General features: G+C 36.2%; 2 long non-coding RNA genes across 4 annotated transcripts in view; one reads left to right on the forward strand and one right to left on the reverse strand.

Moving 5' to 3' along the window:
- Positions 1 to 11,197, forward strand: part of LOC109248400 (uncharacterized) — a 29,184-nt gene extending 17,987 nt beyond the window's left edge. Inside the window, exon 4 of one of the 2 annotated variants that reach the window (XR_002072037.2) lies at positions 10,475 to 11,197. This is a non-coding gene — a long non-coding RNA (uncharacterized LOC109248400). Of the gene's footprint in view, positions 1 to 1,969; positions 2,117 to 10,474 lie in introns of those variants that run through there. The other variant, XR_002072036.2, reaches the window with a different exon arrangement.
- LOC109248401 (uncharacterized) overlaps positions 1 to 21,370 on the reverse strand; it is an 81,745-nt gene extending 60,375 nt beyond the window's left edge. For both annotated transcript variants that reach the window (XR_008420626.1, XR_002072038.2), the window contains exon 1: positions 21,060 to 21,370. This is a non-coding gene — a long non-coding RNA (uncharacterized LOC109248401). The remainder of the gene's footprint in view (positions 1 to 21,059) is intronic.
- Positions 21,371 to 21,992: the final 622 nt, after the last annotated feature.

A 21,992-nucleotide genomic window follows, 5' to 3' on the forward strand; every position in this document is an offset into this window, starting at 1 on the left:
ATGGAGCCATTAAAAGCATATTAGGAATGGAAGTCAGAGTCAAATGTTAAAACAGGCACTCTGGTTTTCACTCTGACAGTGGATTTGATTGAGATAAGACTAGTAATTGACTGGAGACAAGGTAAGAAGATGGTTGTCTCAATCTGAGGGTAAAATGAAGATAGATTGATCTATAAGGTCATGACCCTGGGAATAATGAGAAGGGAACTGACTTAAGTCTATTAAGGAGATAATATTAGTTGGAATTGGTAACTAATTAGTTGTAGAAGTAGAAATAGGGAAGCGTTGTGAATGATTCTCAGGTTTGTAGCTGAGTCATTATAGATGGAAGGTAGTGCCTCTCCCAGAGAGGAGGAGTAACAGAGGATATGCTTATTAAATTAATTAATTGATTGATTAATGAAAAGATGTTTCTAGTCCCCCTCCAAAATTTACCATCAATTTTACCTTGGGTAAATTACTTAAATATCATTTCCCTTATCTGTAAAAAAAGGACAATTGTATCTACTCCACCTGCCTCATAGAGTTGGTTTGAAGAACAAATATAATATTTTCTAATATAAAAAAAATTTACATTTTACACATAAAAATATTACATAAGTTAGAAAGCATATTTTTAAGAAGGGGCCTTCTTGAACTCACCATAAATATATTTTTAAAAGAATATTACAGGGGCGCCTGGGTGGCTCAGTCGGTTAAGCGTCCGACTTCGGCTCAGGGCATGATCTCACGGTTTGTGAGTTCAAGCCCCGCATCGGGCTCTGTGCTGACACCTCAGAGCCTGGAGCTTGTTTCAGATTCTGTGTCTCCCTCTCTCTCTCTGACCCTCACCCGTTCGTGCTCTGTCTCTCTCTGTCTCAAAAAAAGTAAAATAAACGTTAAAAAAAATTTTTTTAAATAAAAAAAATAAAAGAATATTACAAATGCTTTTTCATCAGTGTGCTTTTCCCCATCTTATCCGCAGCAACACTGTCATGCATTTTATGTTTAACATTTTGTTACTTAAAAAATAGTTTTCTTTATATATGCATATACTTCCAAACAAGTTATCACAAAGTTTTTCTTGTTCTTGAGCTTTATGCAAGTACGTCATCTAGACAAATGTACCTTGTTTTTATTCAGTAAATATTATGCCTTCATTATTATTACAGAAAATTTATATATAAAAGCAAGAAAAAACTAGAAACAATACAAATGTCTATCCACAAAATAATAAAATTATGATAAATTCTCCCAGTGGAATATTATATAGCAGGAAAAAATCATAGCTAAATATAGTAATAGAGAATATGTATTATTACCTTGAAAAATTGTAAGAAGGTATGCAAATATAATAATGCTTTTATGAATTTTATATAGTTAAAAAGAAAAGTTTCTAAGGAAAGTCTATCCTATTACAACAACACCTGATAAGAAGTTAAATCACATTTGATAAGAATTTAGCAATTAAGAACCAAGCAGGAGATTGTTCATTGAGAAGATAGATGCTTTCTTTTGAGCTTTTGTTTTTACCTTTATGTTCTCCTACTTAGAGGTGCTCAGTGATCACCACCACTAACTGCCAGGAATGCCTGCTTTCTTGAACTCTAAGGCCTAAGCATGTATTAAGAAATATTTTTTGTCTGTAACAGGGTTTAGGAACTAGCCAATCTGTTTATTTTGTCCCATTCAGACAAAGGCCAACTTTATTAAAACTAAAACATTACCTGACTCAAATCATGGAAGACTTAGTATTTTATTTCAATAAGGGAGGCTTCTCTATTTCTGAGGGCTTTTTTAAACATCAAGAATTTTCGTATGCCCTAAATTGGATTCAGAGCTGTAGAACTTATTTTTTAAGCTCTATGAATAGATCTAAGTGTTGTAGTGCTAGATAATAAATCCTATAGAATCAAGTTATTAAAAATATAAACGTCTATGGCTAGGAATTATTCTATTTGACTTATATCTTTCCTTCCTGTATCCTCAGTATTTAAGGAGTACAATAGTGATTCCGAAAATGTGCCAATCCAAGTCAACGCAGCTTTGCTTCAACCCATATCCATTATAAAAAGGTAAAGTTTTGATTTTTGGCAGGAAGGCAAAGGAGGAAGTCTTGTTTATGCTTCCATCTCAGTACGAGCAGTATATTCCTCATCTAAGACATAATTTTCAGTTTACTACTACTACAACACTGCTTCATTTGTCATCTCTGTATCTATCTATACATACATCTATGTAATACATACAATTATCATGTATCACATTATGATTACAATTATCATGGCTCATTTAAGTAAATATTTTCTTTATTCTGGTAATAGTTGATACATTTATAATTTATTCTGTGTCTAAGTGCTTGACTGTTAAAGCCTGCAGCCTGTTAGGTGAGGACTTATATCCACATTTTGCAGATGAAGAAATTGAGACCCAGTGAGTTAAGTAGTAAGATCAAGATCACACTGTTCCTACGTATTATACCTAGGGTTCAAACCCACATGTCTGGCTCCAGGGTCCATGCTCTCAACCTTACCCTATATTGCCTTTTACTAAACACCTATATGAAATGAAGCCATTTAAAATGTCGGTATAGAGTTAGGCTAGCAACCCAACCCAAAGATGTTTCGAATTTGCTTAGTAGCTACTTTGAAAATTAATCTTTGAAGTCTTTTTGCCTTCATCAACTAGGTATAATTTTTTCCCCCATTAGTACTGCCATTGAGGCTATGACCTCTTCCAGCTGAAGACTACTCTTAACTATTTCTACTCTCCTGAACATTGTTGAAAAGATACATAAGAGTGACTGATGCAATTAATTGGCAAATTAAAAGAAAGTTTTGGTAACTGGGTGCTTCTGATTGAAATTTTGCTCTTGAGAAACAGTAACATATTTTGGTCTGCATTAATCAAATGAATAGCCTGTATTAATCTATTTCATTGGGTAAAAAAAAAGTTGATCACTAATTTAATTAGCTTAGCCTATCATTTGTGCCCTTTGGTCATAAACTATCAGAGATTATTCCTGTGATTATTTTAACAAGGTCTTTGAAATTTGAGTACATAGCATTCTCATGACACTATAGTGTTGTCTAAAGGTGCAAGCACAAAATTTTATTCAAATATGAACATTTTGAGCAAATACTGCAGTGTATTAAATTGTTTCAATACACTTAAAAATCTAACTAAATTACTAATTCCTATTGAAAACCAGTTTACTTGTGATGAGCACTGGGTGTTGTACGTAAGCGATGAATCACCAAATTCTACGCCTGAAACTAATATTACCACTGTGTGTTAACTAACCAGAATTTAAATAAACACTTGAAAACCAGTTTAAAGGGTACAAAGTTTTCAAATGAAGAAACATTTAAAACATTTGCTACTGAGTACAAAAAAACCTTAGCATTGGTGAAATATAGTCAAAATTTAATTCTCAAATTATTTTAATGGAGAGAAATATGAGACAATCATTTGTGTGTTTCCTGTTTATTACCCGGCACTTACAGATATAAAACATATGTAAGAGACGTAAGTCAGGCTCCTAACCCTCCAATCTCTGTGTAACAAGGCTGGGCCACTTATCACAATGGTTCTGTTCATTCAGTTAATATTTATGGACCACCCATTCTATAAAAGGCACTATACTAAATGCTCTGTAATCACATACTGCATGCATATGATATTTTAAAGTGCTTCCAACATTCGCAAGTATTGTCATGTTTTGAGTTATGAGGTACAGTTGGCAACATTGGTGTCCTTCTTATCTGATTACAAATGTAGAAACTGAGGCCCAGCAAGGTTAATTATACTACCCAAAGTCACAGAAGTGGTGAGGAAACAGGCTACAGAAGCAGTAATGGTAATAAAAAGGAGAGGGAATAGAAATAGCCCATCAAATGGTTCTGCTTCATAAAAGTCTTTATTTGAAAGCAGTGTTAAATGGTGTGGTCATACACGGAATACAGACCAAACTCACTTTTATCATTAAGGGTTAAGATTTTTTTGATTGATACAGACCACGTTCCAATAATAATACTGTTTTTAAATATAGTTGGTATATTCTTATATCATACTTTTCTCTCTTCTTGCTTAAACTTAATTGAAAAAACAAGCTTCAAAAAGGCACCCTAAGAATAAATAGGGTATGTAATGAGCAACCATTATACATGATTTCTTCACTCATGTGGAACTCCTATAACCCACTAATGAGTTCACCACTTGTGAGGTACTAAGGCCTTTTGTTTCAACTAGGTTAATCATATTTTATGACCAACCATTATGTCTCTTCTATTCATGTATACTACTATTTCATCACTAGGTACAGTATTCATACTTTATGGTCCAATTTATTATTTGGCTGCATCTGAAAACCGAGTCTATATGAATATTTTATTTGATATGCAAAATACACTAAAGTTACTGTTACCTTTATAAACATATTATAAATTGTATAAAAAGGCATATTTTATTTATTTATTTTTTAATGTTTATTTATTTTTGGAGGTGACAGAGACAGAGTGTGAGCAGGGGAGGGTCAGAGAGAGAGGGAGACACAAAATCCGAGGCAGGATCCGGGCTCTGAGCTGTCAGCACAGAGCCCGATGCGGGGCTCAAACTCACAAGCTGTGAGATCATGACCTAAGTTAAGTCAGATGCTTAACTGACTGAGCCACCCAGGTGCCCCTAAAAAGGCGTATTTTAGAAAAATAAGAAAATTGAATAGGAAGTTTCTAAGCTTTCCCATCCTCGATGTCAGCATACTAAGCATGCAGAAATTTATTTGGCTCAGTGTTGATGGTAATAATGTCTACTATTTATTGGGTACCTTCTCTGTTCCTTACTCTTTATGTATACATTTATATATTCATTATTTCACCTAAATGAATCTTTAAATTGGACATATTACAATAATTATCTTGATCTCACAGCTGAGGAAAGTGACGTTCAGCAAGGGTAAGTAACTTTTCCATGTCAGAAGGCCAATCCATCCTAACACATTGTCTGCTACATCATAGCTTTTCCCTACCCCCAGTCCTTCCATCCTTTCAGACCAAAAAGCTGATGTTCTGTTTTAATTCCTACTCCATCATCTCTGCAGCTCATTTATTTAGTTATTTATTCAACATATATTTATTGAATACTTACTACAATCCAGGCGTAGTTTTAGGAACTGAGGACACAAAGTTAACAAGACAAAGTCTCTGCTCTCAAGCGCTTAGAGACTCAGGGCAAAAGCAGGCAATAGGATATAAATAAACAAGATAATTTCAGAAAGTGATAAGTGCTGGGAAGATAAATAGAGTGAAGAGATAGAGAATCCAGGAAGGGGGGCTGGTGCGAGTGGAGAGTGTCTATTTTAAATTGGAAGACCTTTCTGAGGAAGTGACATCTGAGCTGGGCCATGAATGATGTGAAAAGACACCAGGTGATCTGGGGCTGGGTATTCCCAGTGGAGAGAGCACTAAGTGCAAAGGCCTAAGGCAAGAGCAAGTTTAGCATGTTCAAGAAATAGCTAGAATGCCAATGTGGCTGAAACTTAGTGAGCTGAGAAGAAAGTGGTAGTATGAGATGGGGCTGAAGAAACAAACAAACGCCCGATCCTGTAGAGCCTTGCGGGTCCTGGTAAAGAGTTTGAATTTATTTTAAGGGCTGTACGAGGCCACTGAGGTATGTGGAAATGTCCTAGCCTTATCACTGCCAGTTTAGCTCTTGTTTACCTCTAGCCACCTTCCATTATCTTATTGTGATGAAGCAGCTGCCTCAACTATCAATCACCCTCTTAGAATCTCTTCTGTCTCCTGTGAGTTTACCTGACAAATTTCACCTTTTGGTACTGATGCCAGAGTCACGTTAACTTAGTGCACACTTTGGATGCCTTGGAACTGCCCTGAGCATGCTCTACCATTCACTAAAATTATCTTTACTTTCTCTGACCCAATGCTGATAGTCCCAGCTAGATATCAGAGAAACATCAAGGGGGTGAAGGTAGAGATAATTCTCTTTAAAGTGTGGCAATCTGACATCACTTTACTAAGCTCTGTAAGAAATGTTCACATTTTTAAAAGAAATTCATATGAACCCAAATGAGCTTTTAATCCATAGAATGTCAAGTCATTTTAATAAAGTGACTTGGGAATCACCACATATACAGGTGTAGCCAGGATTAGTTCTTCTAAATTAATTCTGCTTTTCAAAGTTCTATGACTTTCTTACCTCTGACCAGTACTTTAAAACTCCAACATTTTTCCTACACTTACTCTCTTGACAGTGGTATTGGGGAGGAAGAAACCAATGGGAGAAGGGTATGAGGATGACTCAGAGGCAACTTTTTTTTTTTTTTAAAGAGAGAAACAGAGCATGCGTGAGTTGGGGAGAGGGGCAGGAGAGAGAGAGAGAAAATCTTAATCAGGCTGCACACTCAGTGTGGATCCCAATGAGGGGCCGGATCCCATGACCTGGGATCATGACCTGAGCTGAAATCAAGAATCAGATGCTCCACTGACTGAGCCACCCAGCTGCCCCAGAGGAAACTATTTTTACGTGAATATTAGTTTTAAGTTAAGGATTTGTACTATAGGTATATGCACATAAGTATATACTTATGCTAAGTAGATATACAAACCATTTCTAGAGAGAATTAATTCTAATATATAATAAAAGCATTGATATTAATTAAAGTTTGCTTCCCAAGTTTGTTAATAAAAATGATTCCAAATGATTTCTGTGGTTTTGAAAAGTAGTTATAATATTTCTCTAGTATATTGCCCATAATTCAATCAAACTGGTTAAGGGAAAGCGATTGCTTTATTACACATGTATTTGAATGTAGTGGCCTAGTAATTACTTTATATTTTTACGTAAAGACGATCCTGTAGAAATTTTCATACATGTGAGATCTCAGAAGTTTAATTTCTCCTATACCTAACCTTAGCAAGCAGGTTCAGTGACATGGAAATCAAGAAAGAGAAAGACATAGGACCCAAGAGAAGTGGATGCAGCCCCAGAGAACAGTGAAATGAGAAACAGAGAATGAGACAGTGAAATGAGAGCACTGCTAGGCAACAAACCTGGAAAGCAGTTAGTCCTATGGTAGCAGGAAAACTAGAAAGAAATTTTTGGGGAAAACGTTATCTGATAGAATTTTTGATATGACAGAGCATTTGAAAAAAATGTATACAACAAAGACAGGTAGTGTAAGAAAAGGGAAATGCAAAAAGTAACACCATGAAAACCAAAAAGTAAAACAATAAATGAAAAGAAATGGAACTAGAAGACTTGGCTCTATAGTGCACAATATTTGCAGACTAAATGCTGTAAATATTCTTCATTGATTTAATTAAAACATCTACATGGTTATTTAGAAGAATGAGTGAGGGAAGGCATTAGGGTCACACATCGGTTAAACTCTCATCAGTCTTCTCAGGAATTGAATAGATGTCTCAAAAAGATAAATCAAGAATGGTCTGTGTGTTAATAGAGATGAAGTATGCTATCTCCACTGTTAGAAACAGTTAAGAGTTAAAAGTGCTTCTAACTCTCAAGGTTATTATCACTAGACTCCTGTCTCCTGCAATGTCTTCTGAAGTATATGACTTGAGTCTGTCCTGCAGTGTATCTTTATGGCATTTCTGATGTCCTTCCCATTTGAAGAACTTTAAAGAATCACTGATCCACAGTCTTATTGCCATATTGTCTCATTCATTCAAGAAATATACTCAATACCTGCTATATATATATTAGTTACTACAGTATGTACTAAAACTATGAAGCAGTAAACTTAATACTGAGAGATTGTATTCCTTTAATTAATTCTACCTTAATTGTAGTACATATCGAAGAAAACAAGCAGAAATACAGTTTGTGGCATTTAGGGAACAGGTTCAAAGGTGCCTTTTTTTTTTTGAACCTCTCCTATGTGTATGTATGTATTTGACAAAATAAGCAAACCAAAAGAAGCAGAGATAAACAAATAAAAATATTATACTTCCTACTTCTTTCTTACGAAGCATTATTAGAAAGTTTGTAGCCTAGGGACCACAGTTTTAGTTACTTTCTTTATCTATTTCTGTCAGTTACTCTCTTCAGTCATCACATATGCTGTTCATAAGAAAGAACTTACTAACAGAGTAAATTGTTAGAAAACAGTCTTGCTGATATTTCTAAAATGCAGTTTGGATCACATTAGCCGTCTGTTTAAAATGTCCAAAATTTCCACTTTGCCCTCAAGATAAAATCTAAGTGGTTCTTTCTCTGTATCTTATCCTCCCCTTCCCTTCTCTTTCTTTCCCTTCCTTTCCTAAACTAGTCAGTGACAAAGCCATCTGGTGAGGCAGAGTATGACAGGCATAGAGGTTGCTCAGAGTGAAGAGTCAAAGCCCAAGCAGAGTGAGTAAGACATCTGCACAGACGTGGGGACAATCTGGTATTGAGTGCCTGAGTCTGATAAGGGTGAGATCTCTCTCAGGTAACAAGGTCCAAGTAGAGTGAGGAGAGCATCCACACAGAAAGGGAAATGTAAATTATAGATTAGTTATATACAGGAGGATTGATCAAACAAGTAAAAGATATTAAGGAAAATAGGAGTCGATTTTCCCAGTGTTTGAGGGGGGAGTTCCACATACACAAAGAGATGCAACTAGAATGAATCCAGTGGCACTGTATTATAATTGCAGGTGTGAAGTCTGGTTATGTATTGATGCATTTACATCCCAAAATGCAGTGGTTTGAAACACAATGATCATTTTGTTATTTCTCATGGTTTCTGTGTCTCAGGACCTTGAGAAAAGCACATTGAGAGAGTTTATCCCTGGGGATTCAGATGGGAAGACTTGAAATATGGGCCTTACTTGGCACCTGGGGGCTAAAATCATCCAAAGACTCGCTCCAATGTCTAGAGTTCCATGCTGGCTCTTAGCTGGGGTCTCTACTGAGGCTATTGCTGGAACGTGTACACCTGCCCTTTCTTTGTGGCTCTCTGATTTTTAAAAGGATGATTCCTGGGTTCCAAAAGGACCAGAAAGAAGCTGTATAATCTTTTAAGACCTATATTGAAAGTCCCTTAGTCTCATTTCTGTCATAGTCACAAGTGTTAGCTTAGGATGCTATAGCAAAATACCAAAGACTAGATGGCTTAAAAAACCAAAGTTTAGTTTATTTTCTGACAGCTTTAGAAGCTGGAAGATCAGATCAGGATGCCAGCATAGTTGGATTCTGTTAAGATAGCTGCCTTCTCTCTATGTTCTTACATGGCAGAGAGAGATAGAGAGCAAGCTATCTGGAGTATCTTCATATAAGGGAACTAACTGCATGATGAGTGCCTTACCTTCAAGACCTCATTGTAACCTAACTAACTCCCAAAGTCCCCGTTACAAATACCATAACACAGAGGGGCTAGCAGAACATATGAATTTGAGGGGACACAATTCAGTGCACTGAACTCCAATTCAAGGTAGGAGACAGGCATAGGTCTCATTTTCACATGGGAGAAGCATTAACTTTATATTGTAAAATAATTATGTAGTTCATATGGTATAGGAGACCTTGTCATGGCCATCTTGGAAGATGAAATCTGCCAACTTATATGTACATGTATACACACATATACATATATGCACATACATATATGCGTATATGCATATTCCCTAATTCTGTCTAATGAGAGGCCCGAAGAGAATAACTGTGCCCTACTCAACAGCATTGAGTACATCTAGAAACCAAATCTTGACTTGCAAATATCACTCTTCATTCATTATAGGGAACTGGGGATCCTTGGGGAAATAGCTGATTCAAGAGCTAAGGAAAGAACAAGATGATTTTAGAACCAGTTGTTGTGACAGAAATCAAAAGAATGATGAAAGATGCCAAAAGGATACAGGGATCAGCTTAAAGGAGCTCAGTTGGCCAACTCTGGAACCATTTGGACATCAAAAAATATAATGAAAGTAACTGATTATATAACCCATTGGATTAAATATAAAACCTTTAGTGAGGAATGGGATATGTACATAGTTTCAAATTACCTCTTCGTGCAAATATGATTTACAAAACTAGAAAAGGAATTTCACAGTGAGGAAGTCTGACACACACCGTCTTAATTAAGTGATTAAAGTGATCATCATTAAAGGGACAAATTAAAATTTCATACCACCTATTAGGAGGCAATGAGAAAAGTGTGGCCCCCTCTTCTGTGATATTCCTGCTGAAGATGCATCACTTGAATCAAATCATGACAGAAAGCTAGCCTATTACAGTGTCAAAGTCAAGGAAAGACTGAAGAACCGTTTCCGACTGAAGAGGACCAGGAAAACTGGATGCAACATGTGGTGCTGAACTGCATGTGTTGCTGTAAACAGCACTACCAAGACCATGAGAAAAGTTGAATGGAGTCTGAAAACTACATTACAGTCCTGTATCAATGTTGATTGTTTAATTTTGAGATTGTATTATGGTTAGGTTGGAAAATATGTATCTATGCATTTAATTTTTTTTTTTTCAGAAAGACATAGCGAGCATGAGTGGGGGAGAGGCAGAAAGAGGGGGAGAGAGAGAATCCCAAGCAGGATCCATACTGTCAGCACAGAGCCTGACATGAGGCTCCATCCCATGAACCATGAGATCATGACCTGAGCCAAAATCAAGAATCGGTCGCTTAACCAATGGGGCCACCCAGGCGCCCCGGAAAAGTGTTTTTATTTGTAGGAGACACAGAGTAAAGAACTCACAAAGGGTGTCACATCAGCAATGTTCTCTCAGGTAGTTTGGAAAAAGAAAGTTTTGTTGTTGCTATTGTTCTTTACTTGTGCTTTTTTGTAAATGGGAGATTGTTCCAAATTATATTTTTAGAAATGACACAAAGCTTAGTACACATTCAAATTAGTTAGCATCTTATCCACAAACCTTCCAGTTTTGTGTGTTACCTTATATCTTCCCACTTCCCTGAAATAACCACATGCTTTAGTTCCAGAGCTGGTCAAGCCTCCTTCTCATCCTTTTACAGGAATACTGATACCTTTCTCTTCTCTCTCCTAGAAAATTTTTCGTTATTCTTTATGACCCACTGAAATGCTCTCTCTGTGGAACCTTTTCAACTCTTTTGAACACAGTTATCTAGGCTCTCTATTCCCATCAACTTTACACATTACTCTGTGGGTATTGTCTGTAATACAATACCTGTTATGAAGGAAAGGCCTGCAATATATTCATCTTCCTATTCCCAGGACTTCTCACAATCCCTAGAACATAGAAGCAGCTCAATATACTGTATTGAATGAGTGAACACTAAATTAATGGATAAGGTGTTGGAACTGTTTGTTAATATTGTGTTCAAAAGGAGTTCTGTTATAACACTTAATCTTATATATCACATAAGCTTGTGAACATATGATCTTTGGGGGAGTTGTAGTAGTCCTGTTATATATGTGTTACATTATATATCTTTTCAGATTATTATTTTTGAATAGAATGGAAGTAAAGAGAGGGAGAGAGAGAGAAAACAGGGAGGGAGGGAGAGAGGAAAGAAGAAAGAGAGAGAGATTAGAAGGGAGGGGAATAATTTTGAGTTTGGGAAATCCAGTGAATTAGTAAGACTTATCACCTCTAATATCTGGTTAGCACAGCTGCTTGGGCATAGTGGACAGTATACTTACGTTAGGGTAGACAAACCTGCATGTAACCTCCAATTCTGCCACTTTTCAGTTATGTCGTGTTGGGCAAATTAGTTAACTTTGATGATTCTCAGATACTTCATCTTTTAAATGAAAATAATACTGTGAACTTCATAGGTTCGTTGTGGTGATTAGAGGGAACATTTTATTTTATTATTTTATTTTTTTAATGTTTATTTTATTTATTTCTGAGACAGAGAGAGACAGAGCATGAATGGGGGAGGGCAGAGAGAGAGGGGAGACACAGAATCCGAAGCAGGATCCAGGCTCTGAGCTGGCAGCACAGAGCCCGACGCGGGGCTCGAACTCACAGACCGCGAGATCATGACCTGAGCCGAAGCTGGACGCTCAACCGAATGAGCCACCCAGGCGCCCCTAGAGGGAACATTTTAAATAAAGAGTTTAGCATTATGCTGGGGATATTATGAGTCCTTAGCAGGTGGTAGCTCTTATTTTTATTATCCCTAAGTTTTGATGCTCCATATTCTCTAACTGATAAACTATCACCCTGTTGTACTTGATCAAGAAGTTAATACACTAGAATAAATATTTGAAAGTATGAAGCAGCAAAATCCTCCTTCTAAAATATCTCATAGTTTTATTTTTTATCTATAAAAGTGTTTATGATTACAGATTTTGCTTGCAGTTTGGTTATTTTCCTAGGCAATTGTATTTCCGGGTGAGTTGTGTATGAGAATAGACAATTGGACATTTTGCACATGTAAAGCATCTTCTTTGGTTTTGACAAGATAAGAGGTATATTGTGCTTAGTTCTTGGGATCATTTTCTTACTTTCCAGACAAAAGGTTTTCTACTGCTAATCTGTCAGTCTTAAATCTCATGGGATATGCTCTCTTCAACCCTCCTCTCTCTTGTTTTTTGAGTAAATAATTATATGATGTGTTCTTCCTAATGCATACATTGCTTTAAATCAAAGCTCTCTACAAGAAAAATTTACATGGAAATGAATCACATAGTAAGTATTAATGGTGTTTTGAAATAATAAACAGCAGCTATAATGGCTTTTAGTCAAGTCAAACTAAAAAAATAAAATAAAATAAAGTAGGTTACTGAGTTCAGGCTGATGTTATTTTTCACATCACTTCTCTTAGACTTAGAAAATTCATGAGGAATAACAATAAAATCTCCCAAACTGGAGGCAACAAAAGATTTCAAAGAGTAAGCCCAAGATATCACACTTCTAACTTTAAGGTCATGGAGAGTGAGAAACCTAAGCATAGAGATCCATTCAGGGTCTGCCTTTGCCTGTAACCCCCAGTGTTACATGTGAATTTCTATGGTGGCGATGTCCACATTCCTCACATGAATTGCTGAAGGAGTTTCTACATACCACCTCCTTCAGTATTCACTCTAAACAAGTCAACAATCACTCTTCACTCTTTAAGTTTAAAGAACATTCTTTTTATGTGCGTTGAAAAGTGTTGTATAAAATTGGAAATTTCCAGGGTGTTGTTTATGTTCAAGGACAGATTTAAACAATGAGGAGGCTTTGATTTTCCAATCAGGCTTGGAAGAGTCTCTGAAAACAAAGACAACCTATATCCTGTATGAAGAGAAAAACATTAGTTGGAAAAGGCTGTGAGTTGATGCATCACTGAGCGCACATACACCAGTGTAATTATTACTAGTAAGTCCCTCTTCTCATGCTCTACACCTGTACTGCTGGGTCTTTGACAGTGCTCAAGAGCTACACTTTGCTCTGTGGATTGCAGAGGGCACCTAACAAGCCACCCATATTTTGGAAGCAGTGAGCTGGAGGGTTAATGAGTTGCTTAGGCCCCCTCCTTTGAATGACTATTTATTGATTCTGACAGAGGCATAAGGAAGTGAATGATAGAGAGGAGAGTTGCATACCTCATCTGGCTCTCTGCCTTAATTTGTTTGTGAAAATGAATTAAGACTGATGGCAAATAAGACCGTGCAGGAAAGACAGGACACAGAAAACTATAATGGTCACAGAAAGGGAGAGGAGCGACTAAAAAAAAAAAAAATCCAGTTTTTAGCTGGGTGCTATTTTTATAGTCTAGGATTTTAGGCACACATAAGCTATTTTAATATCATGTGTATGAATACATTCACAAAGTTATATGCAGTTTACAGCCTTAAAAACAAGGTTTTCCTAACTTGCAGCACAGTAAGCTCGATTTCGTGTACCTGGGTCTGAAAAAAAATCAGATTGCGTTCTTTTAGTCACGTACATCATCACCAATAAAAGATTTTTCAGGTGTTCAACCACAATGGCACCCTTGTTAAAGATGCATGAAGTCAATGGAATAGACCCTATTTCTCTACCGCTGTAGAGGCTCTGGAGGTCTGTCAGTGATAAACATTTGTCTGTCACTTAAATGAGGCATAAATGACTCAGAAGAGAAGATATAATTAACATGCGGGGTGGGGGGGGGTTGTTTGTTTGCCTTCTTGTTTGGTTTTGTTTTGTTTTTGACAAGGCATGCTGTTAGCCAGACCAAAATTAAGGTTAAGAATGCAGTGCTGTTGGAACCCTCTCATTCTATGTGGTCTTTAGCTTCTCTTGTTGATGGGATAAAAATTAGAGTGAAAACTCCAGTCAGCTGGGCTTCTGTGTGGCTATACTCTTGTATTAGCTTCCTAGGGCAGTTGAAACACAGTACTACAAACCGGGTGGTTTAAATTAGCCAAAATTTATTGTCTCCTGGTTCTGGAGGCTAAAAGTCTGAAACGAAGGTACAGGCAGGGCCATCCTTCCTCTGAAATCTGTAGGGGAGAGTCTTCCTTGCCTCTTCTAGCAGCTGGCTGTTTGCCTGCAGTCTTTGGTGCTCCTTGGCATGTAGACACATCACTCTACTCTCTGCCTCTGCTGTCCCATCGCCATCTTTTACCTGAGTGTCACTGCCTCTGTATTCTCCTCTTCTCATAAGGACGCCAGTCATATTGTATTAAGGGCCATTCCACCCCAGTATGACCTCATCTTAACTGATTACCTCTGCAAAGACACTTCTAAATAAGGTCACATTCTGATGTACTAGAAGGTTAGAACTTCAGTATATGGTTTTGAAGGACATGATTGATTGATTTCCATGTGTATGTATGTATTTATTAAAGTTTATTTTGAGAGAACACACACACACACACACACACACACACACACACACACACGCTTGAGTGGAGGAGGGACAGAGAGAGGCGGGGAGAGAATCCTCAGCAGGCTCTGCACTGTCAGCTCGGAGCTCAACTTGAGGCTCAATGCCACCAACCACGAGATAATGACTTGAGCCAAAATCAAGAATCTGTCACTTAACTGACTGAGCTATCCAGGCGCCCCTGAAAGACACAGTTTAACCTATACAATTCTCAATTGTTTTTTCCCCTAGAACAAATATGTTTTGGATGATTTATTTACATGTAAGACAGTGAGAAGTACATCCCAGTGAGGAACAAAATTGTTAAGAGTACTTAAAGTTAGGTTGAATTTCACGGAGTCTCTTACCTTCAGTCTTATTACTACATTCTTCTCCCTTCAACAGATTTTAAAAATTTTAGAATGTTTGAAAAACAGAGTTTCCTAGTTTCTGATTTGCCTGATGAATTTTTTAAAATAAGTTTAAATTAATTATTCTCTTTTGCCAACTGCTAAAATTAATCTTCTGCAAAACTGCTAACAAATCAACAAAGTTTCTATAAACCTCTCAATCTATCTATGATTCCAGTTCTCTTCAGACAGACCCCAACTCTGGTTATAAACCAAATGCCAACTATGTGCCAGGCTCTGGGCGGGACACTTTTCCTACAACTCTCCCTAAATCCCATTATGTTGGCATTATTCTTTCCATTTTACATATAAATGAACAAAGTAATTATAGTTATGTGAGGTCAGTCACTTCTTATAAAGTGTTAAATGCAGAAAACCCACCCTTTTGAATTCTCCCATGTCCATATAAATGGCTTGACTAACTTTTCCTCACTGACTTGGCTGGTTGTTTGGCATTATGTACAGACTGACCTGTTACTATTTAAACTTGGCCTCTGCTTATTACAGAGAGGGAAAAAAAAATCACCCTGAATTTACCTTATGAAAGATATTTTCCACTAGTCTTTTTGAAGACTGGTAATTGTTTTTCTGCTTTTTTTAAATTAAAAGGGATATAATTTTATTTAATTGTAGAGCACAGACTCAACATTTGAACCCTTTATTAATATCACAATACAATGCATGTGTTTACCTGGTATAACCAATATTGAATTCAATGCAATCTACAAGCATTTTTTATTTTCATATTAATATGGCAACTTGATATTTTTAAGACAATATCCCTAGTACTGGTCAATTTACAGGAATGTGAGGCAATAATTGACTTTGTTCTAATGGTAAGATTAGCTTTTATTCACTGAAAGTTCCTTTCTTTTTTTTTTAAATGTTTATTTATTTTTGAGATGGAGAGAGCGTGCATGTGAGAGGAGGAGAGGGGGAGAGAGAGAAAGAGAGAGAGAATCCCAGCAAGCTGCACACTGTCAGTGCAGAGCCCAATGCCGGGCTCGAACTCACGAACCATGAAATCATGACCTGAGCCTAAATCAAGAGTCGGATGTTCAACAACTGAGCCACCCAGGCGCCCCTCCTCCTTTCTTGACTCCCCATTCCAATCATCTCCATCTGTGATTTATCTCTACACGGCAGCAAGAGAAGATTCTGTTAGTCCCTACCTGAAACGCATTACACATTAAATGAGACCCAAGCTCCTCCTCGTGGTTCATGAGATGCAACCTGGTCTGAACTCGTTTCCTTTGTGCTGCTGCTTGTTACTCTCCACCCTAACTCGCTTGGGGTTAATTTCTCATCAAGAGCTGGTTCTTTCCTTCCCCGGATCCTCCACTCGCACTGTTCCCTCTGCTTTTCCATGGCTGTTCCTCCTACTTATTCACGCCTCAGCTCATATTTGGAACATTTCTTCATGGATGCTTGCCTTGCTTACTCTATCCATTAGATTGCCCCATGTCATTCTCCTTCATGTCACCTTCTGCTCTGTTTATTTTCTTATGAGCACTAAACACCCTTCATTGTTTGTTTACCTGTTATTGCTAGGTCCCCCTCTAGACAGTTAAGCTCTGTGAATGCAGAGAATATATCTGTTTTGTTAACCACAGTACACTCAGTTTCTACCTCATTGCCTGGCACGTATTAGGTGTTCATTAAATATTTATGGAAAAAAATGAATAGGCATTTAATACTTGGTTTCCCCATGAAATCTTGGTACATTTTTAATAAGTTTGGTTTTGGCAGTCTGCTTACTATTATATGGAGGGAAATACCAAGGTATGGGATGTTTTGCTTTTATGTTTGCTTTTTGTTATGTATTTGAGTGACAACATTGATTTTAGGAGTTTTATAGCTAATTGGAAGCTCTTCTAAAGACAATATTCGACCATATTATACTTCCATCACTATATTCAAAGGGTAACAAAAATCATCATTGTCCTGTGTGTGCCTCATACTTGACATGGGTTAATTGGGAATATAAAAGACAAAGACAAACTTAATACTGACTTCCAAAGCACAAATTTAAAAATATATAACTATCCCTCCCAAAAAACAATATAAGACATTATGAAAAATGTTTAGCTATAAAAATTATTCATACCTCTCATAGGTTGCTGGGGAATTTTAATGTTTATATAAGTACTACAAATAATGACTCAATTATATATATGAAATGGTTGAATTGGTGGCTACTCTCTTTATTACCATCAGAGTATTAAAACTGCATTTGTTTAAACCATTAATGTGATACATTATTCTTTTAAAAAATTCCCCATGATAATTGTTGGCTCTTTTTCATATCTCTTCAGGACCCAGCCCATAATGATGTCAAATAGGCACTCCATACATATTAAACAAACGAGTAGTCATTAAATACATGCCATTAAATTGAGATCTGAACTATTCGTATCTGTTTTGTGACCTTTCCTAAACATTACCTTCACCCTGTAGTATAATGCCCAGAATTAGGGGGTTGGGGGCATGCTCCTCAACTTTGCCACTTATTGCCACTCAGCTACCTCTTTCTATAACGTTACTTATCTCAGTGGGAGCTCCTGAGACTGCATGTGCAATACTTCGTACATCTTAAGCACCCAGTTAGCTGGTTACTGAAGCTAATTATCAGGCAGACTGTAGAACAGATGGCCATTTGTGGTCTCTTCTAGCTCCTTAATCAAATAACTTCAAACACCTCTTAAAGGCCTATCTGGACACAGTCTTCTAGAAATTCTAGGTAATATGCATAAGGTAAATGTGTTCAAAATTAGCCCAAAATACCAAAATATATGCTTGATTTTTTCTATCTGTAACAAAATTTCCAATGTCAATGAGGCAATAATAACAAGTCTCATTGGAGTTACTGATACATGTTATGCTTTGGCATTAGCTAGCCATATTCTAATATGCAGTGGGTATCTTTCATCCACTTACACTGTACTTCTTTTCTTTAACTTTACCTGTAGGGGTCACTGGTGTCACAGGGCAATCTTCCTCTCTGTTGAGGTTTTGAAGGGTAATTACCTGCTGACAGGTAATGTATTATAGGAATAAGGTAATATATTCTTACGATTTACTATTCAGTAAGGAATTCATTAACATAAAGATTATGACCTAGAATATACCCTTGGGAAACTTTCATGTTGATATGCTTTTATTTGGAAGGTGAGTCACTATGTTTGCTAGTGGAAAATAGTTGACAGAAACTTCATTTTTAACTTACTTCTTATCGGATATAATTATGGGGTTCAGTCAAATGACAATGAACCAAGAAAAAAAAGTGAATCATTCATTTAAAATTTATTAAATAGATATATCCTTGAATATCATAAAAGGTATGATTGTCATAAGAAAAATGCATTATATAAACTTAGTTAATGAAAGTAGCTTTATACATTTTATTAGGTATGTTAGTAAATTCTAAATAGTAGCCTTCTTTTCATTCAGGTTGTTAATATAATAGAGACTATAAGAGATGCTTTGCATCAATTATTTAGTTATAAGAGTGCCAATAAACCTTAGCATCTGATAATCTAATACAAATTCAATTTTTGTATTCATATAACTATTTCTTTCATATATGGTATTTACCTAAGTATCAAATAAATAATCTTCAAATAATAATTTTTAATTGGTGAAAATGACCCAATTAGACTTATTGTTGATCTGATTCTTTTCTTTGAATAAATGTTAAGATATGGAGTTTAGAGACAAATTGGACTAAATCCAATCCATTTCCTTTTCTAAAACAAAAATTAGGTCAGCCAGGGAGACACCGTCAATGTAGAAAGTCTCCATGCAACTGCTGACTGGGGAGAGTGATCATCCACAGGCAATCTTACCTCCGCTGTGTTGGTCAGAGAACAGTACAGGGAATTCATTGCTGGTGTGTTTGTTTTTTTTGTGGGGAATAAACTAATTAATGGGGCCAAAGAAATAAAGGAAGTTTGGTAATTTTCCACTAAAGTTTAGAGTAGCAATAAAATCAATTCAGAGAGCTTATTTTTAAGAAACTGATTTTTTTTTTTTAACTCAAAGCTGAAATTGGCAATGAGACCATCTCAAACCCATAAGATAATTGTGTGACTCCTTGATTGTTAGAACTGGATCCATCAGGTTTTTGCAAAATTAAAATGGGATTTTAAGAGTTAATTTTTTAATTCCTTGGAAATTTCTTCATAACCTTTCTCTATTTCACAATGAAAGGCAAACACTATCTTGAAGTTGAAATGCAAGTGAATTCTGGAAAAAAAATGTATTTGTACTAGAACTGCAAATGTTTGACAGAAATTGGAAAGTGGCTCTTTAAAAGAAACTCTCAGCAGGAGAGCCATAATTAGTTTTGAGGATTACTTCTAGTGGCTTCTCAGACCAACAGGACTTTGTTTGCCGTAGCATCTTAAGGTATCTAGGGGACATTTAGGCTTCAAATATCAAGGGAGATATATTTTACTGTAGTCCAAGGAGCAATTGAAAATATATGTGAAAGTCACAACAAAAGCTGCCAAGTAGAAGCCATTTAACTTTATATTTTTCACAATCTTAAAAATAATCTTTGTGTAACTGTCCCATACTGTATGGATTTGTATATTTATTTTTAGGAAAAAAAATCCTCTTCCACTCTTGTGGTATATATTCTGGTTTTGGAGATAAGATATAAAAATAGCACAATAAAAATTAATATGAATTTTTTAGTTTACATAGCAGGGATTAGGAAAACAAATCATCATTTTAATTTTATATATCAAATTTGTCTAAAAGCTGAATCTGGCAAATTTTTCAACTTACTGGAAAAGTACCATAATCAAAGTATAGAACTTCATACTGCCATTAATGAATTAAATAAGTAAATATTTTTTGAGCCTATGTGATATACCAATTTTTGTTTAGATATAAAAGTATAAAATGTGGTCTTTCAATTTACCACTAGTTGAGAAGAAATGCAAGTAAGGTAAAAGTAATGATCAAAATATAGTATCTATGTGCCAAATGAATGGAAATATTAAAAATAAGAATTTGCTAAGGAAAGATATTCATATCTGCCAACCACCGTCATGAACAAAAATTATTTGTGAGAGTTTTAAGCACAAAGTCAAGCACAGAAAGTCCATGACTTCTAGAAGCTGGTGATCATATATTTATTTTATAGATGAGGAAACAGAGGATCACAATTGTAAGGGACTTGCCCGGCGACACACACAGAAATCAGTGATAGAGTGTGCTGGTAGAATTATGAAGGCAAAATGAACTATGGCAACAAGCCTGAATTGGTTTTCATGCCTATAGTAATACCTCTGCCCTCCTGCCCTCCTCTTTATGCCTTGCTCCCAAAATAATCTTCCAGAAATGCCTTTGATCTATCACTGACTTGTTTAAAGACCTCTTCAAGTCTCCATGAAATCTAAACTTCAGGCTGCTTTCCTGCCTTTTTTTTTTTTTTTTTCCCTCACTGCCTTCCCTCCCTCTATGTAAACTAAACACAAACCAAGCTATTCTCCAAAAACATTCTGAACGTTTTTAAAACATTCTGCCTTTGTGCATACTGTCTTTTCACCCTGTAACGCCTTCCCTCTTATCTCTTCAACTGCAAGCTTATCCATCCTATGTTCTGCTCAAAAAACCACCTCTGGGGCCTTCCTTAATCTTTTCCAGTTGGAATTAATCTCTCCCATACTAAGCCTATTATACCTCTGGGGTATATATCTATTGCTCCTACAAAAATTGCAAGTTCATTGAGGACTGAGACCTTCAATTTCTCATATTTGTATCATCTGCAGTACATTGAATAACTTACACATAGCCACAGAGAAGTAGCAATGACATAGCAGTTTATTAGTAATAATAATAAACATAATTAAAATATATAACTTATATTAGGCACTTACCCGGTGGCAGGCAGTAACCTAAGTGCTCTAGATGGAGTCAGAATTTGAAGCCAGGCAGTCGACTCCAGTATCCTTGTGTTTAGCCGTGTAGGTTCTGGAGTCAGCTGCTCTGGACTGAATCCTGATTCTACCACTTACTAACTGAGTGATCTCTCTGTGCCTTGGAGCCTCATCTATACAATGAAAATATTAATAGGGTCTACCTCGGGTTTTAAAATAGATTGAGTTAGATCATTTGCATTAAATATTTAGGGTAGTGCCTAGCACATAGCAGTGCTGATTAGTAGTTAACTCTATTTATTATAGTTTTTTCTAAGTATTTATTGAGTTAAATTAATTCAACCCTCTTGGGTAACACTTCTTACTTTCTCACCTCCTATCAAAATTCTATTCTAGCTTTAAGGACCTGCCCATGAGCCAACTCCTCTGTGAAGTCCTTCCCAATGTCATCAAGATTATTCTTTCACAGTATGGTACTCTTCTAATCTTCTACTACATCTAACTATAACACCTGTTAGTTTCAGGAAATAATTAGGATCAGCTATGGTTAGCAATAATGTAAGAAATAGCTATGGAGTTACCAACTTTTTCTCATGATAACAGAGAAATGATTATCTAACCTTTTGTGTTTTGACCCACCTAAACATGTAAAAACTGTTCTTGTGGTAGGCAGAATACTTTCAAAGACCTGAGTAGGAATATTTAAAACAAAAACTCTACACTTAGTCACAACTACAGCAGAATTCTAATTTATAAATTGGAAGGCACAACCTCTCAAGGTCTCCAGGTAGCGTTAACATATGAAAGATGAAGTGTTTACTCAATATGCTAGTAAAATCCCAATTTAATTCAATATTTTCCCATACAAGAATTGTTTTGGTATCTGAGGAACCATACTCAATTTTCTAGGTTATATCAAAGCATGTTTTTGAT

Source organism: Panthera pardus, unplaced genomic scaffold (assembly GCF_024362965.1).
Source record: "Panthera pardus isolate Hobbes unplaced genomic scaffold, ASM2436296v1 HiC_scaffold_8, whole genome shotgun sequence".
Classification (NCBI taxonomy): domain Eukaryota; kingdom Metazoa; phylum Chordata; class Mammalia; order Carnivora; family Felidae; genus Panthera; species Panthera pardus.